The sequence below is a fragment of the Polyodon spathula genome, chromosome 28 (genome assembly GCF_017654505.1).
Source record: "Polyodon spathula isolate WHYD16114869_AA chromosome 28, ASM1765450v1, whole genome shotgun sequence".
Classification (NCBI taxonomy): Eukaryota; Metazoa; Chordata; class Actinopteri; order Acipenseriformes; family Polyodontidae; genus Polyodon; species Polyodon spathula.
The window spans coordinates 6778358-6803813 of record NC_054561.1 but is presented as its reverse complement, the minus strand read 5'-3'; the positions used below and the strand labels follow the sequence as shown (position 1 = coordinate 6803813).

Below are 25456 nucleotides of genomic sequence, written 5' to 3'. Positions count from 1 at the left end.
GCAATGCAGTTGTTTTTTACTGGATGTTAAGAAGGTGTGATGAGAAAACCTTGCTGACAGATTTTGTTCAAAATATGTAAAATAAATTCTGGTATATATTTTCACACAATTTCTACATGTTATTTCATTTCTCTCTAGTTTCATTTCAGTTTCTGTTCTGTTGGTGAAGGTATTGTAATACTGGACAAGCTGATTGGACATTAATACAGGTCAGAAGCTATATGGAGAGTCTAGACACAGATTGTGGGTACAAGCACAGAGCAGTTATTGTAGTGATCAAATCAGACGATACAATACATAGTCTAGTTACACAGTTCCATTCTATAACCTACTCCTCACACTCTTGTATAATATGTAGCCAACTAGTTAACTAGTTACTCTGGATACACCTGTAGCACGCCTAGACACTCTCACAGAGTACAACCCAGTACAAGCAACTAAAGGACTATCAGAGTTATGTAAAGGTACAAATGAGTTTAGTATGGACTCTGGCAGCTGACTGAATTGAGGGGACTTGACTGAAGTCTTTTAAATAATCCATTATATAGATGAAGTTAACCCAAGACTACTTCAAATTTAGCACAGAGACAAAGTAAAAGTAAGTTTAGAAAATATTTTTTTACAGTTATAAATGCATAAATAGTCTACCAGTTGAACCTGGTAGGCTAAAACACTGGTAGCATTAAAAAAAAAATACTAGATTCTGTAGTGAAGAATGGTGTGATAACAAGGGACGAGTCTTGATGGGCAGAGTGGTCTTTTCTCATCCCCAAACTTTTCTTATGTTCTTCTATAATGACATCCTATCCTCAGTCTTTAACTCTATACCACAGAGTCTCAGACCTCTTTGTTTAAATAGACACCCCCCCCCACTGCGAAAACTGAGGAAAGCGCAAATCATAAACATGAAATCTGTACTGCAGTACTAGAGAATGTTTCATTTAAAGTGTTTTTATAAGGCGTGTCTCTTGCCACAACAGTGAAATAACTTTTTTCTGTATATTCACTATAAATGTTTTACAAAATAGAAGTTTACAGGGTTACTTAGCAACCTAATGGTCATAGTAAATGTATTCATAATAAGAATAATAAGAAGTCATAGATTGTCATTGGTTTTCAGCAAAAGCGTAGTAGCATTATCAATTTAGTTTCATATTTTTAATAAGCTTCAACAACTGGAATTGACAGCAAGCAAATTTGGGGGAGTGTATTAACGTTGGACATTGTGTCAATTTCTTTATTCTTTGCGTATCCTATTAGGAATTCTCTCAGCCTTTGTTTTAATTTAATCTTTTTTTTTTTTTTTTTTTATACACGCTCCTCCTGGAACTCTTTAGAGACTGTTGCATTTTCAATTACAAAGAAATGAGGAGCATTAACCATGACAGGAGCAATGCTTTAGAAGAACAGATACAGCTCAGATTGTCTCTGCTCTGATCCTAAAAGTGTGAATGACATTCAACAGGCCTTATTAACATTGGACCGGGTGTACTGCATGTCTGCTTGCAGGTTATTGGACTTCCGGGATACAATCATATGATGCATCTCTATAGTCCTATTAAGGATATAAATAAATATATAAATACATATATGTTATACGCATGTGCTATGTACTGTACTTGCTAGGGTTGTGGAGTAGGGGTAGTACTGAATAGTTGACTAGCCAAATAGTATAAAACAGTGGACCTCACTAACTGGTAGTCACCTGACGGATTGTATCATGTGATTGTAAAGTGTACGGTCTCGGATGGATGAAAGTGCAATTGTGATGCAGTCCATTCACATGCGACATTTTTGAAAATATAAACTATTTAGAATAACCAGTTTAAAAAAAAAAACAAGTCGAGCCTTTTTATAATACAGTACACAAACAGCTTACCACAGGCGTGTTTGCAGACATACAAACATAGAAGAAGGACCACTGCTTCCTGGAACTCCCATTGTAGTCAGTGTGAAATGCATTATTTCTCTGAATGTACCATTAAACCAAGCTTGACAGGAGCACATAATGCCGAACATATTGTAATTACTTCAGATCTATCCATCTATCTCATCTCAATGTTGTCAGTAGTTCTTCTGGTTTCAAATTATTGATCACAGACACACAGAAGAATTTCAGAAACCAACCTGTCCATACAAAAGCAACTGTTTAACTTAAGAAGAAACAAAAGGCTGCTTATAAATGACTTCTAGAAAACCAGGGTACACCAACACCAGGACGTTGAAGTATGTGGCACTTACAAGGTAGTAGGGAGCCCTCATGTCAGAGGCGGAAAGCTGTGGGTGGTGTCCCCCCTCCCAATACATTTAAAAAAGGATTAAAATGGTGCATGCTGGTGCATTTTTGCATGGTTTAAGCATGTACTAGACTAGAAGTGGTCTGCTTGTAGTGTTTGACAAAGTACTCTATTAGTACAATGAAGGACCATTATTTCAGTACTGCACATAGCAGGGTAAGAGCAAGAAGAAATACGTACTTTTGGAGCAGCAAGGCCTCTGCAATACAAGACTGGCAAAAAAAAATATCCAAAGGGAGGCCAAGCTTCTGTGCAGCAACACCAACTTCTACTTGCACTTCTTCCTGAGTTTCAGTGGGCGTCTGGTAAACCGACTGAGAAATCTTCGAAGTTTTTTCCTTGCTTTTTTCTCCAGCTACATTTTTACACATTGTTTGATCAATGCTTTTCAATCATTAGTTGGGGGACAATTCATGCTTATTTGCATCAGTGAATTGAGCATGTCACCAGCAATCAGACTTCTAAGTCTTTTCTTGATCAATTTGACCCTTGAAGCCCCCCTGGTCATGCATTGATTTTTGCAGTAGAGTATTTGCCACCTTTCACTGACTAAGGCAGTTTCTATGTCAGTAAGTCATATTTTAAGGCATTCCATTCAGCAAGGAGTTGGGCATGAGCAGATTTATCACCAGGGACAAAATAACCAGCCAAAGCATCACTATGTTCATTACCATGTCACGGGAACACAGGGCTCTTCTTAGATTGTATGGCTGTATAACGAAGCACTTGCACAGCAGATAGGACTTGTGTTACATCCTGAAATTACTTAGAGATGTTGTCAATGAGGGCTTTTGCACAATCACCGAGTAGTATTCTCCAGGTATTTGAAGTCACTGCTTGTGCACTTAATTTTGTTCAGGGCCAGAGCTGCACTTTCTTTTAAATCTTCTTGAAACTTCACCACTGGTGCTTTGCTTTCAATGACGGGCCAATCTTTAAGTGTTGCAATGTCTGCAGGATAGCAGGGAAGGCAGCGCACACTGCTGCTATGGCATTGTCATATAGGATAGCCATCGTGTTTTACAAGCCTTTAATGTCTTTGCAATTCTTTTATTTGCCTTTTGACCTGAAATGACTGCTTTTACCTCTAGTTGTATTTTGAGATATGCTGCAAGTTTCTTGGGAGAATTGTGGAAGAGTTTCCAAAGTTGAATGACCACAGTCTCAGCATCTTTGATCTTTTTAAGCGCTTCATTCATATCAACACAGTCCAATGGTAGTTTGTGACAGATGCAGTGTACAGATACAACAGTACTGACTTCCTGCTTTAACAATACTGCTAAGCCATTTTCTTTTCCAGTAATCACACTGGCATCTGTGGCCAAGCCTCTTAGGTTCTTCAGAGGAATCTACAACCCTTCCAACGGTTGTTTGAAAACTACATACAAAGCTGCTGCATTGGCACTGCCAGAGTTCTCCAGCACATTCGCCACGGATATAAACTTACACTCCACTTCCTCTTTGTCGACATCAAAATATTGTATAAAGACCAGCTTTCATTGTTTATCTGCTACATCATCTACTAGGAGGCCATAAAAGTGAGCAGTTAATGATTCTTCCTGAAATTTATCACACATCTCATCTCACCGCCTGTCTACAAGGGTGAGAAATATTTTCCTAAGTGATAACCTGTGCTGAAGATACTTGGGCTCTTGAAGGAACTATTAGCAATACACTCCTTTGCTAACCAGCACTCTGCTGTGAACGCCTTTTCTAGCACTTCAAACTTGGTTGATTCTTTTTCATCAAGTTGCTTTTGCAAGATGGACACTATTCAACAATTCATTGTCTACAGTGGAGCGGTGTTTAACTGAGGCCATATGGTCAGTAAGGGTGCTCCACTTATACCTAGTTGAATGGTCAGTATAGAATGTTTCACTTTTAGATTTGCTCAGATGCTTATGATAAAGCGGTAAATACATTTCTTCACCCTCTATATAATAGACCACCACATACCAGTTTCAGCACAATACAATGTTGAAATCTATCTCTTTTTTCCTTTTTCAAACTGTGTGTTTCTTCTTTTGAGAGTGCACAGCAGCCTGTTGCTCTGCATTTAATATAATAATGCATCTTTTCAATTTGAGGTGGCAGAAAGAACTTTTCTAATAATTGGTTTATTTCATTCTTTGGTATTTGTTGCACGGCTGTGCTGACAGGGAGGGAAAGGACAGAGGGAGATGTCTGAGTCAGTGGTTTCTCTGTAATGCTCTCTTTTTTCTCATCTATGGCACCGCTCACTGGACTGTGGTCTGGTGGCTAAAAAAACAGGCTTGTAACCAGGAGGTCCCTGGTTCAAATCCCAGCTCAGCCATTGATTCACTGTGCGACCCCGAGCTTAACCTCCTAAGTCACTTAACCTCCTTGTGCTCTGTCTTTTGGGTGAGACATTCTTGTAAGTGACTCTGCAGCTGATGCATACTTCACACACCCTAGTCTCGTATGTTGTAAAGTGTTTTCTGATGGTGGTCCACTATGAAAGGCACTATATAAAAATAAAGATTATTATTATTATTATTATTATTATAGGTTGACACAAAAACAACAATTGTTGTTTTACATATACAGAGTATATATCCACATTATTGCTGTGTTAAAATGTTATTCAAAAACTGTGTGGTGATCGCTGTGTTTTTTGTCCAAAAATCTAACCTGTTTCGTTTTTTTTTCACAGTCAATTTTGGCTTTTTTTTTTTTTTTTCACACCGTGCACGTGCATGTGTGAAAGTTTAGATTTAATTCAATAGGTCTGATCTCTTATAATGCTGCTGCCTTCCTATCAAAGTGCTTCTGAGATTTCATGTGCTCATCAATGATGTATTTCCGAAATCATCGAACAGCAACAAAAGCAGCTGAACATCTAGCCCCATCTTCATAAAAATCTTAAGGGCAAACTTTGACTCGATCGACACACAGACAGAAAAGGAGAGGTGACGTGACTTGGCTTCATCACGGGACAAGCGAAGATGTTTTGATAAAGACATTTTACTCTAATCACCTAAAAAGTAAAACAATTCAGAAAAAAACTACATATAGTGGCATACTTTTCTTGATTTTCAATGACTTTTAATGTAAAAGAAAAAAGAGAAAGAAAATGACCACAGGTACTTACAGTGAAATCTTCTTAGGTGTTGTAGTACTGTTGCTGGACAAAAACCTATTGCTAGGCACTGACTGTTTCTAGGGTTACCATGCCCTTTGATCTGTTTATACTTCAAGCAAAGGTAAAACAAAAGTGTCTGGGAAGCGGCACATATCAGTATTGTATTTGAAAGAAGTGCGACAGACAACAAGGAACAGAGGAGGAGAATAATTTGCCTGCAACTTTCTATTGGCCCTGCTTATGACAGATAACTGGATGCTTATTCAAGTCATTCAGAAGAAACATGGGGCTATATGTTTGTTGTTTATAAACTTCATAGACCTAACAGCGATGTATGTAGTTTTCTCCACCACAACTTAAGCTCCTTTCACACTGGCACTCCTACCCGGGTCCCGACCTGGGTTGTGGCTACCCAGTTCCCAATCCTGCATAGTGTGAAATCACATACCTGGGTAGTAGCCGGGTTGACCCGGGTCGCAGCAACCCACCTCAGGATGTGGGTCGACATACTTTGACCCGGGTTGAGCGAGACAAAATGCACGATGGCCATTCGTAAGCTGATGAAATAACAAACAGCCGCGCCTGCATGAAGGCTCCACTTCCACAAGAAACATTTCTGTTTACTCTGTTTAGCCATATTTTTGTTGACTGAGACACACCATGAGCCAGATTGCAGCAGCGATGTAGAAACATTTGCTCTAATCAATATTTGAGCCGACGGTTCTATCCAGAGAAGCTTGGATGGAAACGTCCATAACAAGCTGCTTCCAGGGCATTGATATACGCATTGTGTACGTGCGTTTGTCACCCAGGACATCCCTGCTTTATCAAAAGCAGTGTGAAATCATATAGCTGACCTGCATAACACCGGGTTCTGACCTGGGTAGGTTCCGACCTGGATAGAGCATTCTTGTGTAGTTTCATCCCTGTTGCGGTAATTTTGTTATGTCTGTCTAATTTTGCATGCATGTCCTTCTAATATAGAATTGTCATATTTATAATAATTTTCCTCCAGCTCATCTTGTTTGATTTTTATTTTCCGCTCCCTCTGAAGGTCGTACCATTTATTTTTCATTTCAAGGCCGTCGCTTACAGTCTCCCAGCAAATTTATTTTATTAGTTTTTTTTTTTTTCCATGTTTCTTTTCTTAATCTTTTATTTTGTATTTTTTGCTCTGGGCAGTATAAAATAATATTTCCAGATTTTCATATTATCAATTTCACCATTCTGGAAATGTGTTTTTTTTTTTTTTTGGCTGGAGCCATAGTTGCCTGAGCTTAGGAGTTTCCAGAAGCCATAACTCATAAATTATAGACCTGTCGGGTCTTCTTGCTTACATAGAGCCCATGGGATTTACTGACTGAGGTGGCCTGCAGTGTGTTTTTCTAAACTAGCACACACTAGGACTTTTTACTACACACTACAACAGCTTCTCAAGGGAACTTTCAACAGCTTTCAAGAAATTTAACTGCAAATACACAGTTCAAAGTACTTTGTGTTTTTAACATAGCTATATTTGTTTTCTATTCATAAGCAATCTTAATTTAGTGCATTGTTATTTTCATTCGAGAGGGAAAAGGTTGATGAAGAGAATACTGTGATGTTTCTCTGTGATATGGAATACAGCCAACGAAACATGCACTCTGATTGGCTGGAAGATCCTCAGCAGTCTCTAATAAAGGTTATCAAGTCATTCTTCAAGGTAAAAAAAAAAAAAAATTAATGTAGTTACAATTCAACCACTGCATAGCAGTGTAAGAGAGTTTCAGAGATTTAATAATGATTGTGAACCTAAATAACTGAGAATTCTGATTCAGACTGCAAAGATTTGGTACTTTGGGCATTTTTATCATAACATTACAGTCCTGATTGGAGATTTTCAGAACGTCTAACAGCTTCAGTGTGCTAATTATGTTGATTGATTTAAAGATTATAGAGTGAATCCAATTGTATTGTGTTTTCTATAAACCTTGAATTACAGCAACTACAAAACCCGCATTTCTAGTTCCTTATCTAAAGCATTCTGTGACTAAGGTGCCTTGTTTTGAAATACAGGTGGTTATAAAATGACAGCAGCATTTGTTAAAACACACACACACACACACACACACACACACAGTGTGGAAATATTCCTCATTCGGTTGGAAATCTGGTTGCAAATTGGGTATGACTTAATGGGAATGTAACAGTTTGGCCTTGCTGCATAATAGGCTGCTTATAAACAAATGACAAAATAAAGATGTTTGTTTAGCAAAAGGGCACCAGGCTTTCCCCGTGTATATAATAGATTCCCACAGGCGCTCTTGCAGAAATACAAATATACAAACATAGACACATCTTATACGTGCAAGGATTATTGCTCTCTAAAACGTACCATTTTAAAATAAAAGTAGCTAAAAGCGTGCATTGTCGCAGACATATATTGTGGACAACGACGAATCCCATGGGATAACCCTGTATGGTATGCTTTTATAAATAGAAGATTAAGAAGATATGTTTTTTGATAGGATTTTCACGCATGGTGTTATCAGGCCCTGAGGCACTTAAATGCTCCCTGCATTTCTAATTGGAACAACTTATTTCTTTTTTTTTTTTTTCAAACTTCTGTGTTGCTAGTTTTTGCCAGCTTTAGGTATATTGCTGCTAGCAGGTAAGAGCCTGATAAATCCAAGTGAGAATGTAATCATTTAAGGGTCTGATATGGATGAAAAGACACACGTACAAAATGTTTTTGGGATCACAGAGACAAAGGGGAAAGAGATCTTTGTAAAATGTCTAAGAAACAAACAGACTGTAAAGTTTAAGTTTTTCCCCTTTAAAAGGTCTGTTTATTTTGAACAATCTGAATTAAATGCCAAACTTAATTTTGACTCCAGGTGACTTCTAACTACCCTGCTCCACTTGTGTCAGATTCTCTGAACATGCTTCCCTGGTCAATAGACGGCTATTAGTTAGCTTCCAGACTTCCATGGGGTAGCACTACGACCTGGGCATGGGTTTTCCAATATGGAGATACTTCCAAACACTGTGTTTGTTTCCATATAATTGCCTTTCCACACCATTTAATTGCACACAGAAAGACAAAAGCAGTTTTGTCTCATGGCAGCTGTCCAAGTGCTGAAATAACACATGCATACAAAAGGATTTTGCAGCAAGCCACCGGATTTAAATATGTTGATTTGATTTTGAAATACTTTTTGTGATTTAATATTTATTTAAACTGGCTGTATGAAATGTTTTAATAAACTGCATAAATAATCTTCCTGGAGAATAATTTAAGGATTTAGCATGCTGTGGTTAATTCAAACAGCACCTTACCTCTCATATAGAATTAATATTGGTCAGAAAGAACAAACAGATTTTAGTGTGAGGGGTTTTACAACTAAAAAGCAGTTATATAAAATGTGCATTTCTGTATATCATAATAATGTGCATGTTAAAAAGCAACACAAAAAAGTACTTCAGCAGTACAAGGCAGGTTTCCAATCACAGTTTGTAATCTATTATGCATGTGAACCTGCCATTTATACATGTTGAAGTAGAGAATAGGCACATTCTCAATCTAAATGCGTCAGTAGTTATTGAACAATTCCAAGATTAAAATGCAAGATAGGCTTCCACATTCAAAGTAGAGGCACTTTACTGAAGTAAGTTTGCAAGCTCAGCATTTGATTTGAGCTCATTCTGGCTCTTCATTGGAACATGTATGCTGTTAACTGTCAGGTTCACCAGTGGTTCTTTTTTTCTCCAGTTTTGAGTTGTTGTCATTTTTCTCTGTCTGTCTTTAACTCTCTGTGTCCCAGCTTGTCTGGAGAATCTTAACTGTCTAGCACTAAAGAGTCTTCCTCATTCCATTTAAACCATGTGATGGCATGACTTTTCAACTCTGCTGGCCCAACCAACTCTACAGCCAAGTTCAAAAGCCATTTTGTCACATGAATTAAACAGAACAAAGTTTAGTCCTAGGCAGTTAGAATACTCCAGACAAGCTCAAATAAAGGTAAAGATACAAAGAAAAATGATAGCAATATCGGATCAACCCATTACCACTGAGCATAATTATAATCATTGTACAATGCAAGGGAAGGGTGAATAATTAATTAAAATAACATTTGTATCTCCTTGCTTTTCAATAACTGTCCCATGTGTTAGTAGATTGCTGGCAATATGGTCATTAGCTAATATACAAAGACTGAATGAATTATATTCTGAGCTGCTGTCCCTGAAATAGACAATAGGAACGCTCTAAGGAACTTTTTAATTGCTAAAATTTTAAATGAAAATACCCCCCTTTGCTGCATACCTAATGTGATGAGCCAGTACACAAAAATAAAGACTAAAAGATTATTCTCTTTCATCTTCAAAATGACACAGCTTCATGTACTGAGCAATGCCAAACCGAGATTTACAACCTAACTAATGGTCTGGATTAAAATAGAATTCAACTCTGAGCACTGGCACAGTGAGTAACACCTAATTGTCTCTCTTTCTATTGAATGCTACTTTTCTGCAGAAGATAACCTCATCATGTATTCAGGGATGCGTTGTCCATCCATCAACAGTTCAAACCACCTTTGACCATTGTTCCATAGTCCAATTTCTGTATTCTTGTGCATATTTTGGCCTTTTAGTTTTGTTCCCCCTTCTTAACAGAGGTATTCTTACAGAAACACATCCTTTAAGTCCTGATTTCAAGAGTGACCATTCGTACTGTTGATTTGATGGACAAACAATTTGATTTGTGTCAAACTGGATTGTTAGTTCAAGAAGTTGTATTTTAGTAATAAAAAATAAATTGCAAGAAATATGTAGCGTTTTCTAATCCAAATTCAGTATTAAACCGATTAGTATAAAAGGATATGCTGTTTTTCTGTCATTTAACAATGAATTGTACTTTAATGTAACTTTGAGGTCCTATGTTTTTGTGCCATTTGTCATTCAACAGAAAGTTTTAAAAATAATATTATGAGAAAAATAACTGGAGCTTGCTGATGCTCCCGTGCCTTCTATTCTTTCTTGTGCGCTGGAAAAGAAACGTGTGCTAACATCAGAGGATCCTTTTTTTTTTCTCAATCAAAAGTAAAAATATCATGAACTGTAATTACAAATTATATTTCCAGTGGTTTACAGTTCTTTTTCAGGAAGGCATATGCATGTAAGGTAAAAGATTTTCTTTTGATCAAAAAGCATACACTTAACCTCTCACACCTGTGTGTGCAATTATTATTATTTTTAAACCTGACACCTCCATATTTCGGACAACCTTCCTGTCTCCAGACATGTCCCATAGCCATAACATGATGGTGTAAACAGACACAGACGGTGTGTGCCATTAACGTCTTAAGTAGGGGACATGGCTCATTTGTATACCTCTAACAATTGGTTAGGTTAAATCTCTCGGAAACAATCTATGACAGAATCACATCTAAACACATTACTGGCTGGTAAAATAACCAGGGAATAGTTTTATAAATCGCATGTTAAATACTACCCAATCATTTTTTTTTTAATAACTGGAAATTAGCGCCATCTTTTATTCATATGGGCCTTAATCTCAAAAACTAATATTTTTAAAAGTTTACTTTAAGCTTAGTGTACTGTAGGGTTAAGCAGCTGTGTTGTATATGGAATACAGATTAACTTTGTATCAACCTGGCAAGGTATTATAATTCTGGAGGCAAGTTGGGCATTTGCACAATTTCTGTTAACAGCCTAATTACTCTAATGCAGGCTGGCATGTTGGGTGAACATGTTATCCATAATAGATCAACATGTTATCCCCAGCTCAAAGTGTGCAGAGAGAGAGGTCAATATAATATATATTGAAACGGTGTCACTTTTAATTTTTTATGTCTGATCTATTCTTGTTGCGTTGTTCCATGTAATGATGACTAGAGGGAGTTAATTATCAGATAAAAGGTGATGTCTACAGTCAAATATTTTATGTTAACTGGTTTGAACAGACTGTTTTGAACATCATTCTCCACCGTCAGTACATGAAGTCACCTTGTGTTATGATGTGCAGAGTTGCAACAATACAAATCAAAGACACACTGGCAATTAACCATGCACTTTGAAGCTGGCATGTGGTCAGTATGGTCCAAGAAATATTAAAGAATAAAGAGAGGAGATGGGTTGGGCATTTTTGAGTGAATCAATGCAAACTTTGTTTGTGTTATTATTAGGGCTGTCAAGCGATTTAAAAAAAAAAATAATCGTGATTACTCTTGCGATTTAAAGTTTTTAATCTTAGTTAATCTTGGTTTTAATCGCATATTTAATTGATACAATTACTTCATCCATCTCATTTTTTTTGTTTTATTACTGATGCTATTATTATTATTGTTATTATTATTATTATTATTATTATTATTATTATTATTATTATTATTATTATTATTATTATTATTATTATTATTTTAAAGATCTTCTTATTACCTATAAGGCCTTACATCAGGAGTGTCAAACTCATGTGGCTGTAATTATCTTCCCACTCTGTATTCCCGCTGCTGCTCTATTTACCTCTGGCTGTGTAAATTCAGCCTGCTTGTGTGCGTTTGTGTCTCCCCTGTGATTGGTCCTGTTTCTGTGTGTGTTTCCATTGGTACAAAGTGTGTGCTCGAAGATCAATGGGATGTGTGTGGGCTCCACACCCTGATTTACATATGGGGGCGGAGCTAAGTGTATAAAATGTGCTGTGCCCGGCATTCTGTGTCAATGGGTCTTGTACCCTGTGTTGCTAACAGAGCTGTGGACTCTGGTGTGTGAGAGGAAGCATGCTAATAAAAAGTATTAAAAGAAAGACAGGTCTTCCTGTTTTCTGCCTCTTGCATGAAATGCTACAATAGTAATGTACATAGTTTTATAGTACAAAAATAGGTAGATAGGCTTTCCTAGAACATTGACAGAAAAAAAAAACTCACTAAGGTAATATGCCAGCTCTCAATATTTAACTTATATTCCAAAATATAATGTTTGTAACACCACTGAAAAAAAAGAGATACTGGCAGGATGTGAAAATGTGAATTAGTAAAGAGTTTCACTATGAAAGGTACCTTTTTATGACTTCTAACCGGACACTTAGCACCTCTTTTCTCAAACCAGTATTTACAGTATAATCGTAAATCTCGAAAAACTACTTGCTTCTAAATCTTTTGTAGTCATTTTTGTATTCCTTTAGTATAAATACATGTTAATTTGGATTCATATGTTGTTTTTTTCTGACTTTATGTGAACGAAAAGACACACATTTGCCCTTTTTCCCATTGGAAATAGTGATATTTTGAAATATCACTGTCCTGGTCACAAAAGCAAAGTCTGTGGGGAATAATTTCTATACTTTTGAGACATAAGCAATTAGGAAATAACACTTACTACCCAGGAACAAAAATTGTGTTACATGGTGTTATTATTATTATTATTATTATTATTATTATTATTATTATTATTATTATTATTATTAAGAACAGTTCTATTATAGTTCTAGTAAAGGTCTATTCACATCTGACACAATGTGATTTGTCTTGTGATAAAATGATACCTTTCACACCAGTGGCGAAAGGCGTGTGCGATGTGATGATTGTCCTGTTATACAGCTAATAAAAATGTAGAATACAGATCACAAAGTGATTTCAGAGCACTGTACAATGTCCTAAACACAGTCTTACATATCAGCCGGTCTAGAATTTTTGCAACACATATAAAAGCAAATATTAAATTAAATAAGCACAAAACCTACACACAACAAACATACAGATATTGAAATAGAACTTAATAGACTTCCAGATTTAGCACAATTTACTAAACAAAAATGTTTTTAGTTTTTTTTCTGAATCGAATAATCTGTGAGGGGAGGCGGCGTTCAGCTGGAAGAGCATTCCAGATCCTTGGACCAATGACTGAGAATGCTTGAGCACCAAACCGTTTTAATTTAAAATGTGGTTGGCGCAAGACCATAGTATTTGAAAACCTCAGGTTCCTATTTGGGTTGTAAATATGCAGTTTTTCAACCAAATATTTTGGCCGTTGTTGGTAGAGAGCTTTGTGGATTGGACAAAGTAATTTAAACTGGGCTTGTAGTTCTATTGGGAGCCAATGTAAATCAAGCAATGTCTGGGAAGTATGGCCCCGATGACACAGACCATTGAAGAGTCTGGCTGAGGCATTCTGGATGCTCTGGAGAAGCCTAGTCCTATGCCATGGTAATCCTACATTTCCCCCAAAAAAGTGCACAAGGGCAACTATTCCTCATTGGTCAGTTCCCTAGCTGCCGCATGGCAAAAAATAAATAAATAAATAGACAACAATCTTATTATTATTATTATTATTATTATTATATTTATTATTATTATTATTATATAACTGTATATATTTTGTTCATCTCTTCTGTGTAGCCCAGATGAATCGCAGGCAGTGTGAATGGTTTGTATCAAAACTACATCTTTTATTTTTTTGTCATGCCGTGGTGTATCGTACTACACATTTGCTTATCGCACCACACTCCTCCACACCCAGGCCTGGAATTCAAACACACCTTGAGATACAAGAACATAACACAAACTAGTAACATTGAAGATAATTAGAATATGGCTGTGTGGTTATACAGGTCTTGGTCATATTATGGTCCTCAAGATATTCTGACAATTGGTGTTAGAATATGTATTGCGGTCTACTCAAATATGTCAAAATGTATTGCTGATGGCTGGGGCATTTGCCCCACCCGCCACAGCTGTAAAGATCATTATATTCACTGTGTAAGGTTTGGAAGTTTTACATACCGATAGACAAACAGGACATCTCTATATACCCCTGTGAACTGGCTGGCTGTAGGGTGACGTCAGGCCAGAAAGCAGTACGCAGAGACAGGCAGTACTGACAGTGAAAACTGAGACGCTGCGGCGCTCAGTGCATTTAATGCAAAATAAAAAGTTTAAACAGACAACAAAAAGCTAACTTTTAATTCCAATGATGTTCCAGTTCTGCAGTGTTTTGACTTTAAATGAATGTTTCCTGTGCATTTAGAAAACACCATAAGTGAAATTATAAGTATGTTTAAAGGTGATGAAAATATTATAAATTGCACACTGTCAGTTGCCAAAAATAGTGCTAGCTCCAGCATAAATACATATATTAGGCCATTATGTTAGAACCTGTACATAATATTGAGTTGGGGCATTGTTTTCCTAGATGTAATGTGGCCCAGGCTACACAAGGTCCTGGAAGTCTTGAGCGATATTACATAATATTTCACACACTTGGAGTAAGGGGAGAATATGTTGTTCAAGTTCATCCTGCCATTACTCAATTAGATTTAGATCCGAGGATTGGGAAAGGCCTGAGGGCTCCACAGTGCTCCTCAAACTATTTGCACACAGTGTTGGCCAGCAGAGTGGGGCATTATTGTCTGGAAAGTTACTATCATCTTCAGGGAACAAGTCTGCAGCAGTCAGTCATATGATCAACCTAACTAGCACCTGTAATTCAGGGCAATGTCAAATTCAATCAGGTTCTAGAGGGGAGATATATAGGACCACGGATAGCATGGAGCCTATACCCCCTATAACCACGAGGTGAAACACTGTAGTCCAATAGCTTTAAGGGCAGGGTAAAAATTACACTTCCCAGCAGGCATTGCAGGGTCAGGGAATCCAACCAAACCTTCAATAGCAGAGTGCTCTCTCGTGGCACCCTGTAACATATGTTAACAGTTATTGAATGGTGTGTATGCATATATATATATTTAAATATGATTGTCTCTGATTGTTGATTGTCACTGGTTGTCGTATCCACTTGTCCCCAGTAACAGAAACCAGTATGGCAGCACACTTCTGTCAATCCTTTAAAATTTGAACAGTTCAATAAGGTAAAATACTTAGTATCATGTGGGTTTAGATAGATTTTGATGCGTGCTTTGGATCGTTGTCGTGTTGGAACGTCCAGTTGTGCTTTAAACCAAGTTTTGTAGCGGAGAGTTTCAGGTGATTGGCCAATATCTTTTGGTATGCTATCGAATTGACCATTGAGATCTTCACCGTGTAATACTCGCCCTATGGTTGAAATGGAAACCCCAGTCCCACTTGCAGCCAGTTCACTTTGATTATCTTTGGCAGTCAATCTCAGATTGTTATTAACCTTCCTCACAATTGTTCTACTTGTTCCTGATGAATGAACCTTCTTTTTTCCAGACCTTCACCTAGCGCCACTTTTTGATATAATGGATGTCTATGTACCCTCACACACCAGTGCGTCGCGTCACATTGCTTCACCTAGCGCCACTTTTTGATATAATGGATGTCTATGTACCCTCACACACCAGGGCGTCGCGTCACATTGCTTCACCTAGCGTCACTTTTTGATATAATGGATGTCTATGTACCCTCACACACTAGGACGTTGCGTCACATCTAGGAGCATTTTTGTTTTGATGCTCTGCTCGTTCAACATGTCTGCACTGATGTCGCCAGAAATGAAAAACTGGAGGTTCATCACTTCAGAGATGGACCTTCCAGTCAAGTTATTTATAGGTCTGTAATTACATTGGGAAACTGAATGGGGTCGTGCCATCTGCCTTTTCCTACTTTCATAAAACTATTATCCATAGATCCAGCTAAAACTAAAGCCTGTCAATAATGTCAAACACTCTGTATTGCAGTCCTATGAAATGAGAAGTTGAATCATGTGTTAAAACTGAAAAATTGCTATCATGTCATTGCTGATATAAGTAAAAACAAAAAATAATAATAATCAATCACTACTGTGAATGATCGACATCCCTCTCTGATTCAGATATTGTGTTGATTTGTTGTTTATGGAGGTGAACATAGACTCTATTCCTTACATCAGTTTTCTGTACATTATTTTTTAACATAAATGATATATAAAATGCATCCTGGTTCAAATGAATTCTGGTGTTAAACCCAATTTTCTCTCTTTCCATTTCTGGCTAGGAGAGGATCATATACCTGTACAATCATATACCTGAGTTAGTAACCGTACAGCAGAGTTAGGAAATTGCTTAATTAAAAATATAATACGTTTTCTATGTAAGATTTTTTTTACTCGAAGTGTATGAAATAGTGAGTATGTTATAGCATTGTAACATGTCTTATTCGTGGAGTTAGAAGTTTTACCTGAAACCTAGCATATACAGTCTGTATTGCATTATTTTTATTGAATTGCAACATATTGCAATGTAAATACATTCCATTTCAAATTATACATCTGGCTTCTGCTTTGCCTTTGTGTTCTATGGAAGTCAGCCATACTGTTATTACTTGTAAGGTTCGTTTATTTCTCGAAAATAATAAATTCAGTCTTGCAGGTGATTTTCAATAAAAACTGTTTATTTCCGGAACAAAAAGAAAATCCAACACAAACAGTACAGAACGTAACCACATGCGAATTGCGCGTACAAATTTTGAAACAAAACAATATTGTAGGTATCCCACAGGAGGTCACTATCGATTGAAAAACCTTCCGTGACAGTCAGTGAGGTTTGATAAAGAGTGTTGTAGTACAGAAAACACAGAGGTTAAACAGAAGACAAAACCTGCCCCTCTCCTTGCAGTCACCCAGCCAAAGTCTTTGTAGAGCAAACCAGCTTCAGCTGGCTTGACTGTGGCTTCTACCTGTGATCACAATCAGCATTTTAATTAGCAAAGCAACTCATGCATAAACAAATGGTTCTCTTGTAAACCAAGGGTCCTTTGAACTAAACAAGAACCCGATCTTATCCTGTCTGTGTGCAAAGTTACGCAGGGAGAGTCTTTAATGATTTACAGTTCCCTTGCTGTCCAAAGGAGTCACACAGAAATGATTACAATGTAAAGATTTAAAATCTTACACACTCAATAATGGAATGGCTATTAAACACTGCTGAGCAATGACACTAATTAACAACACCTGTTCCACTATCACTGCTTAATGATGAAATGCTTCATACAAAAGTAAATAAATAACATGGAGCATAACAGTGATAATAACATATAATGCCTTGGAAGTTCCATAACTACTTTTTAACATGCCACTACAATGGCATTGCCCCTTAAGTATACTGCACCCTTTGTTACTAGTACTTTGGCACTTTGTCACTTTGCTGCAGTTACCATAGAAATTGAATGATTTGCATTCTATCAGAATCGTATTTGTCTTCTGCTATGTAAATGTAAACAATAAATTCTGTTTCTTTACTTTTACACTAGATTGTTGTTGAAAGATATTGTTTGTACAGTATATCACATTTATCTTATCTTTTTAGTGTGGGATTAGGGATCTGAAAAACTGTCAGAGTACACAGGAGGACACAGAGGAATCACATTTGAGGTCTAATATAACCCTCCCCTCCCTTCCACCTTTATTTCTATGTTTTTAAATTACTGGAGTCTGACATTTAACTCGCTAACAGCTGGGCAGTATTTCCTGCCCAACTCACACGATAATTCGAGTAACTCGAAAAAGCATGGAAACGGCTCCTTTTTCGCCAACACAAGTTGTCCATCAAACACACATTCTGGGAGAATTCAGGCCAATTCGAGTGCACTTGAGTTGGCTGTCTGTGGAAATGAGGTACAATATGGAACATGATTGTGGGACACTAAATTTAACCATCAGCCAATGGGGAGGAAAGTATTCTGAAGACACATTATTCAGTGCTAAGCGACTGAGACATCTCCCTAGGCTTTCTGTCAGGAATTACTGGCACATTGAAAGACTCTGACATAATCAGGGCGGACGTGGTTCGAAATTCACTGATAAAATGCCAGCTTCTGCGAAAGGTCTAACAACAATGGTAGGCAATGACAAATAAGTAACCCATCAATTGCAAGGCAGGTCTACTTAAGATGTGAAGGGAATTTGGTGTTTAAAGAGACCCATACCCAAGTGCCTTCTGCTTACAATAAGAAGTCCCTTTAACTTTTAACTTTTAAGTTTAATGTATTCCATTTGAAACTAAGAACTGTGATGGGGAGAGGGCGTGGGAGTTAAACCTCAATCCACAAAGAAGGCACGGCTCAAACCACTTAAAACCCCCTTAAACCCTGCCTGATTTAAAGGGTAAACACCCCTTTAAACATGCATGAAAACAGGAAATTAAGTGGGAACATCTCTTATTTTGTCCTAAAAATGTATATTATAGTCATATCATAGTTTCGTGTATGATAGTATGGTGTACTAGCATAGGTTTTTTGTGTCAATACAGCAATAAAATACTCGCTGATAACGTGATTGGTCTGATTATTCTTGCTACTGAAAAGTGTTATAATTACTAATAGAAACCTCAGAACTTTCAGAAATCAGAAAGCTCCATTACAGGGCACAGCCACATGGTTGATGACCACAGAATTGAAACATGTGCTTGCATTATAAAACATGATATGTGGCACTACACTAGCTTAAAGAAATCTGTTTGCAAGTGTTGTACTTCCTTAGTCATTTCACCTAGAAGGTGTTATTGCCCACACCCCTTTAACAACATCTTTCCTTTTATTAACCAACCAGCTGCTTCACCTATTGACTGACATGCTTTTAGCCAGTAACTTGACCTATAAGACAGTGCTGTGGAGCTCTATCAAGTGCAAGTGAAACAGATTTCCAACAAGTAAGAACTGAGAACTTTCTTTAATCTAAGTATTACCAGATATCATGTTTTAAAATAAAAATGCACGTCACTATCATGTCTCTATCAAAACTGAGTTATGTAGCTAATGGAAGTGCAAAAACATAGCGAATGGAATATGAGGTGCAATGACTTCAATGGAAATGCAGTAGCCTGTATGCAGACTAGCTCCACATTGCCTGACTGATCAAGACATCAGTGTGCCCACCCTTCTAACAGAAGGGAAATACTGATGCACAGAAAATGAAATCATAGAACCTTGATGCAGCTTATAAATTGATTTAGTGCACCTGTCAGTAATATATATATATATATATATATATATTATATCTATATATTATATATATATATTATCTATATATATATATATATATATATATATAAAAGCCTGACGATATGCTAAGGCTGATGTTTCAGGGTCATTTATTCCCAATGAAGAACGCTTCCGTGCGACGGGGCTGGGAGTAATGCAAGCTGACAGGAGGCTTTTGCAGGCCATTGCATCGTCAGTAACCCACAATGCAATGAGATGACAGCCAAGCTTTTCTAACAGACTTTTAGCTGTCACAGAGAATTTATCTAAAAACCAAGGAGGGTCCTGGTTTGAAAACTGTCTGAGCAGAACAAATAAATCTAAAAAATGGATATGCAGGCGTGCATTAAATGTTTTCTCATTCAAGATAAATGTGCACCTACATTCCCGATCCCCCTTTGTCTTATATTTTATTACACACTTTGTTTTATGGAAGTACACCGCTGTGCACTAGGTGTTACTGGTGTAACTGCCAAGTAATAGCTCAGCTGATCTGGTGACAGAACCATGACCTTGGTTTGTTTAGTATGTGGAGTTTGGGTAAGATGTAGCGTTCGTAAGCCCACATATTCAGAATCCACAAATGTAAGGTAGGTCCCCATGACCTGGAGTGTGATACCTCAAAAAGATTTGTAATTCTTGAATGTTTTGAATACTTGCATATACTTTACAGTTGGAATAAGCTGAAAAACAAAAAGTATAATTTATACCATCCCTTCTAAAGGTTTACTGCAGTGAATCTACGTGGTAATTCTGCAGTTTTCCTGTACTTTCCCATGGACATACAGCTATGGCGAGTTTTGCATCACCCTATAGGATCACCCTAGTCAAATGAAACCTGCTAAATTATGTTACGTTAACATATTGGATTACATACCACTTTGTAGTTTTCAATATGCTTTACGAAAAACTGATAAAAATTGAAAAATGTGAAATCTAACATGAAATACTGTACTATTACAGCTTCTGGTAGACTTTTGCGATATCATTTTGTAGTTTCTTTTGGTTACATGATGTTAAATAAAAGATCTAAATTCTGTTAATCTATTAATTATGTTTCAAGTATGACATCGTAGGCGATGCAAAACTTTTGGTCATAGCTGTATTATGCATTTACCATAGTTTACCATTAGTCTTTCCCATACCTCTCTGGGCTTTACAGTGGTTATCTATGCTGTACCATACTTTCACCATGCTGTATTGCACTTTGCTATGCTTTCACTATGGGAATTTTTTTAAAGGGTAAAACAATCTCCTGGGAGTAAAATGCACTTGGTTCCCCGTCACACTGTCATATTATATAAGAATGGTGGGAAACGCTCTTCAGGGAAGAATATGTGTTATTTATTTCAGTGATGCATTTGTATTCTTTGTATATCAATCATGTATAAATTTGGTTACATGAATGGATATAGACATGGTTATGTTTACCACTAAATAGATTTCAAGCAGTATTTGTGTGAATATTCAAATATATTTTTTTCCCATGCACTAAAAAGATATGCTTAGTTTTAGGGTTTATTTGAGTGATCTACATAGCAAAGGATCTAATTAACTTCATATTAACCCAGCTTGTGTTTTGCCTTGAAGCAGATTCTTTTGGAAGATTTAAATTAAACCCTACCTCTATTGTAAAACTTGATGTACTGTTTTACTCAAGTAAGGCTCTGTTCTGTCAGCTTAGTACATTTAAAATATAATTGGTTCAAGATGAATGTAAAGAGATGTATATATGTTAAAGGTGCAGTGTCACATATAGTTATATTTTTAAGGGTGGTGCCTCACTAGCCATGGTGATGTACCAGTTATGGGGCAGTTAATACGAGAGGTAAGTTGGTGTTGGTGGAATACGATAGGCAATACGATTAAGCCGTGTGCTCGAATATGTAGAAATGCTATTTTTAGTGTATATTCTGCTCCTGACATCACACTCGCCTGATACAATATTGCATTGGTATATAGACACAAGAGCTGGGATGGATTTTGAGGGCCAGAGAGGTCCACCACTGTCAAAGTTGGAAGCAAGATTCCCATTGAATAGCAATTGGAGCAATACCAGTCTTTTATATGTGCCTAATCAGTAAGATCTGAGCTTTCTAGTTTGCCATTGATTTCATTTGAGTCAACTGTTTCAAGCAAGTCTTCGGCCCTTGGTTTGGTACAGCATTCTGATCTCAAAGTGACCTAATGTCAGAAGGATACAGGAAGCTGCTGGAGAGACGACAGTGGCCTACAGTAATTCAGTAACATCTTTGGGGGGGTGGGTATCTGTCAAAATGCTTTATGCAAGAGATATTAGTACTGGACACCCTTCCTCGTTCAATTCAATGTGGCATCTCAGCTCAGCCAGCCCCACCTATTCTCTGTCTTTAAAAGATAGAGTATGTGGGTTGGGCTGACAGAGTTAAATTAAAATGTTGCAGTTTTACTGAGGAACGCTGTTCAGTGCTGGCACTTAGGATTCTCTAGACAAACTCCAAGCAATTGCAAAACCAGGTCAAGGCAGTATTAATGAAAAATGAGAACTGCTTATAATGATTGCAAGCGCCATAATGTAGTGAAGAAAAAAGTACTAAAATACCGATTAATATGATGTGGCATGTGTCATAAATAATATGTTTACAGCCCTGAACTCCCTGCAAAGAACTCCCCTCAAAATCAATGTATAAACTGTAAAAAAAACAAACAAAAAAAAACAACCTGCAACTGCATAAAAACAGGTTTACAAAAACTGCATGTGTATCTGAAATCAAAAACTGACTGTGTGAATGCATGTGTATCTGAAATCAAAGACTGATTTGTTCTTTTAATGTTGCCAATCACATTGTAATTGGTGTCAACAGGCCAACAAGAGTTCTGGTGAAACACAAATTGTAACAGCGTGTTCACACTTCTGATTAATACCACTGCAAACAGGCATAGCAAGTGGCAGAAATAAGTGAGATGAAAGGACATGAAAGAGCATACAGCAAATAGAACTGAAACTCAAGAGCAGTCCAGGCACTCGTATGGAATAGCTATGATCTTCACCTGGCACCGTGAAGAATCAGAAAAAAAAAACCCAAAAAACACCTTAGGTTTACTTTACCACATTAAAGACATTGAAGAAAATGCCTTGTCCAAATGTTTGTCATTGAATTTATTTTAAGTTTCTTTCAGTATTTCTAAACTTGGTGCTGATTAACAAAAAGGTATTGGGACACAGTGAGGGGTAACTTAATGTAAAAGAAACACAATATAGTCAACATATATTTTCATTTTAAAACAAAATTTCTAGCACTACTAAAGGTTAATAAATAATTCTCTGTGTGCAGGCTTTCAGATGATGTTGCACTTTCTTGGTCGGGGTAAAAAGGGCCAACACCATTTCAATGGCTTCCTTCCTATCACTACCAGTTGCTTCCCTGATTGACTGACATGATTTTACCCAATAAAATGCCTCGACCCAGATTACACTGCTGAGGTTAAAGGACCTAAAGTTCAAGTGTAACAGATTTACAAGTTAGGCATGGGAAGTGAGAAGGCGTGGAAAAAGATGTTTAAAAACAAAACTGTATGTTTTGAAAACTGTAGCAAATAATAATAAAAAAGATATAGAATAATGTTGGAAGTTACAACCACCTTAAAATTGAACTTACTAAATTAGTAAATTAACAGATTAGCCTGACTGTTAGGATTTCTGTTTGTTGCGTTGCATGGTCCCCTGCAGAACGGTCACTCCTGGCCCGAGAGGTGCTTTTTCACTAGCTGCTGCCTTTTAGCCAGGTCTGTCCAGTGGAGTTACGATCATTGCAGACGCAGAGGACAGATCAGTTCTTTATACAGCTGCTGCTGACTCAATGAATATGCACAGCAACCAGTGCTGAGATGAGCAAAGCGTAACTTAGCAACCAAATGGACGACTGGATTTGCACTAGGATATGATGAGTATAAGCCATAATATGAATCAGGTTTATAAGGTTCTGAGTATGGCATAGTACTTACATTTTATCCATAAACTACAATTAAAGGGGGAAGTCTCATATAAATAGGATTTCAGTTTAATTAATTAATGCATTCTTTAAGCCATTGTCACTTTCAAAATGAGCCATTTTTTGTTCCAGTAAAAGCCCTGTTCTGTTTTATTTCTATTTTCGGAAGTGAACATTTGTGGGAAGGACAATATGCATAGCCGTTGCTTAAGTGCGATTCATAACAGGACCTGTAGTTAGGTACTCTAGACCCTCCACTGTATAAAGCTGCAATTATATATTCCAGTTTGCATTAGGCTAAAAGCTGAATCATAGAACTTCAGTGAGGCCGCTTGTTCTGTTATACAATAGTTTACCAAGCAAATAAATATAGAAACAGTCATTTTTTTTCTAGCTAGCAACCTGCTAACCCGTATTTTCCCCATAGTAAAATGCATAGCAAAGTGTAATAATGTTTAGTGAAAGCACAGTGAAGCAAAAGTAAGCATAGGTCTTCCAGATCAGATCTGGCAGCTAGTTCAACCCGAAGTGTGCAATTCCAGTTTTAGCCTATTGAACACAGAATATTACCAAATAAGACGTTTTAAATGCGTGGAACTGCAGTGTTATCAGTAGCTTTACAGTGCTCCTGAAAGCAATGCCATTGGGAACATGTGTGCCTGAAAACCAAAGTTTTGTGCCCGTGATGGCAGATCTTGATAAAAAATGTCTCCCATTTTTAATATACTGTCTACTGACAATATCATGCATCACATTTACAAAAAATAAAAATAAAATAAAAAATCAAGGTTTATCCTGCCTTTTTATATCTAAATAAAAATCACTTGGCAAAGTAAAGTATGCTTACCATTAGATAACGGCATCACCATTTACAAACTGATGTACTTGGCAGTGTGTATTATTCTGGTTGGTTAGCAATCTGCATGGAGAAGGAGCAAAGTTCAGAATATGATCCTCCTAATTCCTTCTGTGCCAGTTTGTTGAGGTTAATCTAAAAGGCGTGTAATCAGAGGGGCAACAGCCTAAAGCTCAAAGGAACAAGTCCGAGCCCTTAGGGATGTTCTGTTTATGTGTAGAAGATGCTTCTGCTGCTTTTCTTAGGTGGAATAATTGATAACCTGGACCTAACACAGTAAAACAGTGCTAATGTGCGTGTCCCATGGTCCTATCATTGGACTACCAGTTTGTAGTGTGATGCCATCCAGTCAGACAGTCTTGTTCCATTGTATTATTATTGTATTCCATTGGAGCAGCATAGTGATCACTTAGAATGGTTTCCAGAACAGGATTTGAGTTGGTTAGTAAAGATTACGGCTCCAGTTTTAGACCATTTCAAAGCATTGATTTAAGTTAATTGAGTTCATGTCTCTGAAATTCTGAGATGCTGATAAGGACTGATAATTGATATACTGAAAATGTCAGTGCAGTTTCTTATACTATACGTGTACTGAGTGAGAATCAGGCGGGTGTAACACATCAGTCAAACAGTGAAAGCATGGTAAATGACTCTGAGTTATGGTAAAGCATATCAAAAACATGTCAAACCAGGATAAAATATCGGGAAATAGCATAACTATAGGAAAAGCAAGGTAAAACTGTAAAAATAAAGTGAAGAAATTTTGTGGGAGGTCCCTAGCTCTCCCAAAATCAACCTCAGGCTATGTTTAGACATCATAGGGTATTAGAAGACAACCCCTTGTAACAAAGGAGGCACAATACCATCGCCATCCCTGAGGTTTTTCTTGGGCACTAACCCCTTGACTGCCACCTGCTGTAGTCCTTCTTCTTTTGAGTTAAAAAATTTCAGTATTCATAGCAATTAAAGTCATTGTGACAGTGATTCACCTGTGAACAGATTTTGCTTCTCATGGAGATGATAACCTTCATTATCTCCTGTCAGTTTAAGAAGCTTTTTAGTAGTTCGTATTTTGAAAATAAATGATAGATAAAATTGGTTTTAGTAACTATGCTAGATGGTGGCATTCTGTGTATAAAGTTTTAATCTACTGTAAAACTTGCCAGGAGTGCACTCATGGGATTTAGCAAAAGTCTCCACTTGTAAGAGGTGGTTTTGATGGATTTATTAATACAGTAGTATTTATGTTAAATTCATGGCTTGTGCTTTAAACATTGGACCGGAGACATTTACACGACGAG

General features: G+C 37.1%; 1 protein-coding gene across 1 annotated transcript in view; it reads left to right on the top strand.

Annotated features, from left to right (window-relative positions):
* Positions 1-25456, top strand: part of LOC121301709 (acid-sensing ion channel 2-like) — a 485925-nt gene that overhangs the window by 109222 nt on the left and 351247 nt on the right. The window lies entirely within an intron of this gene.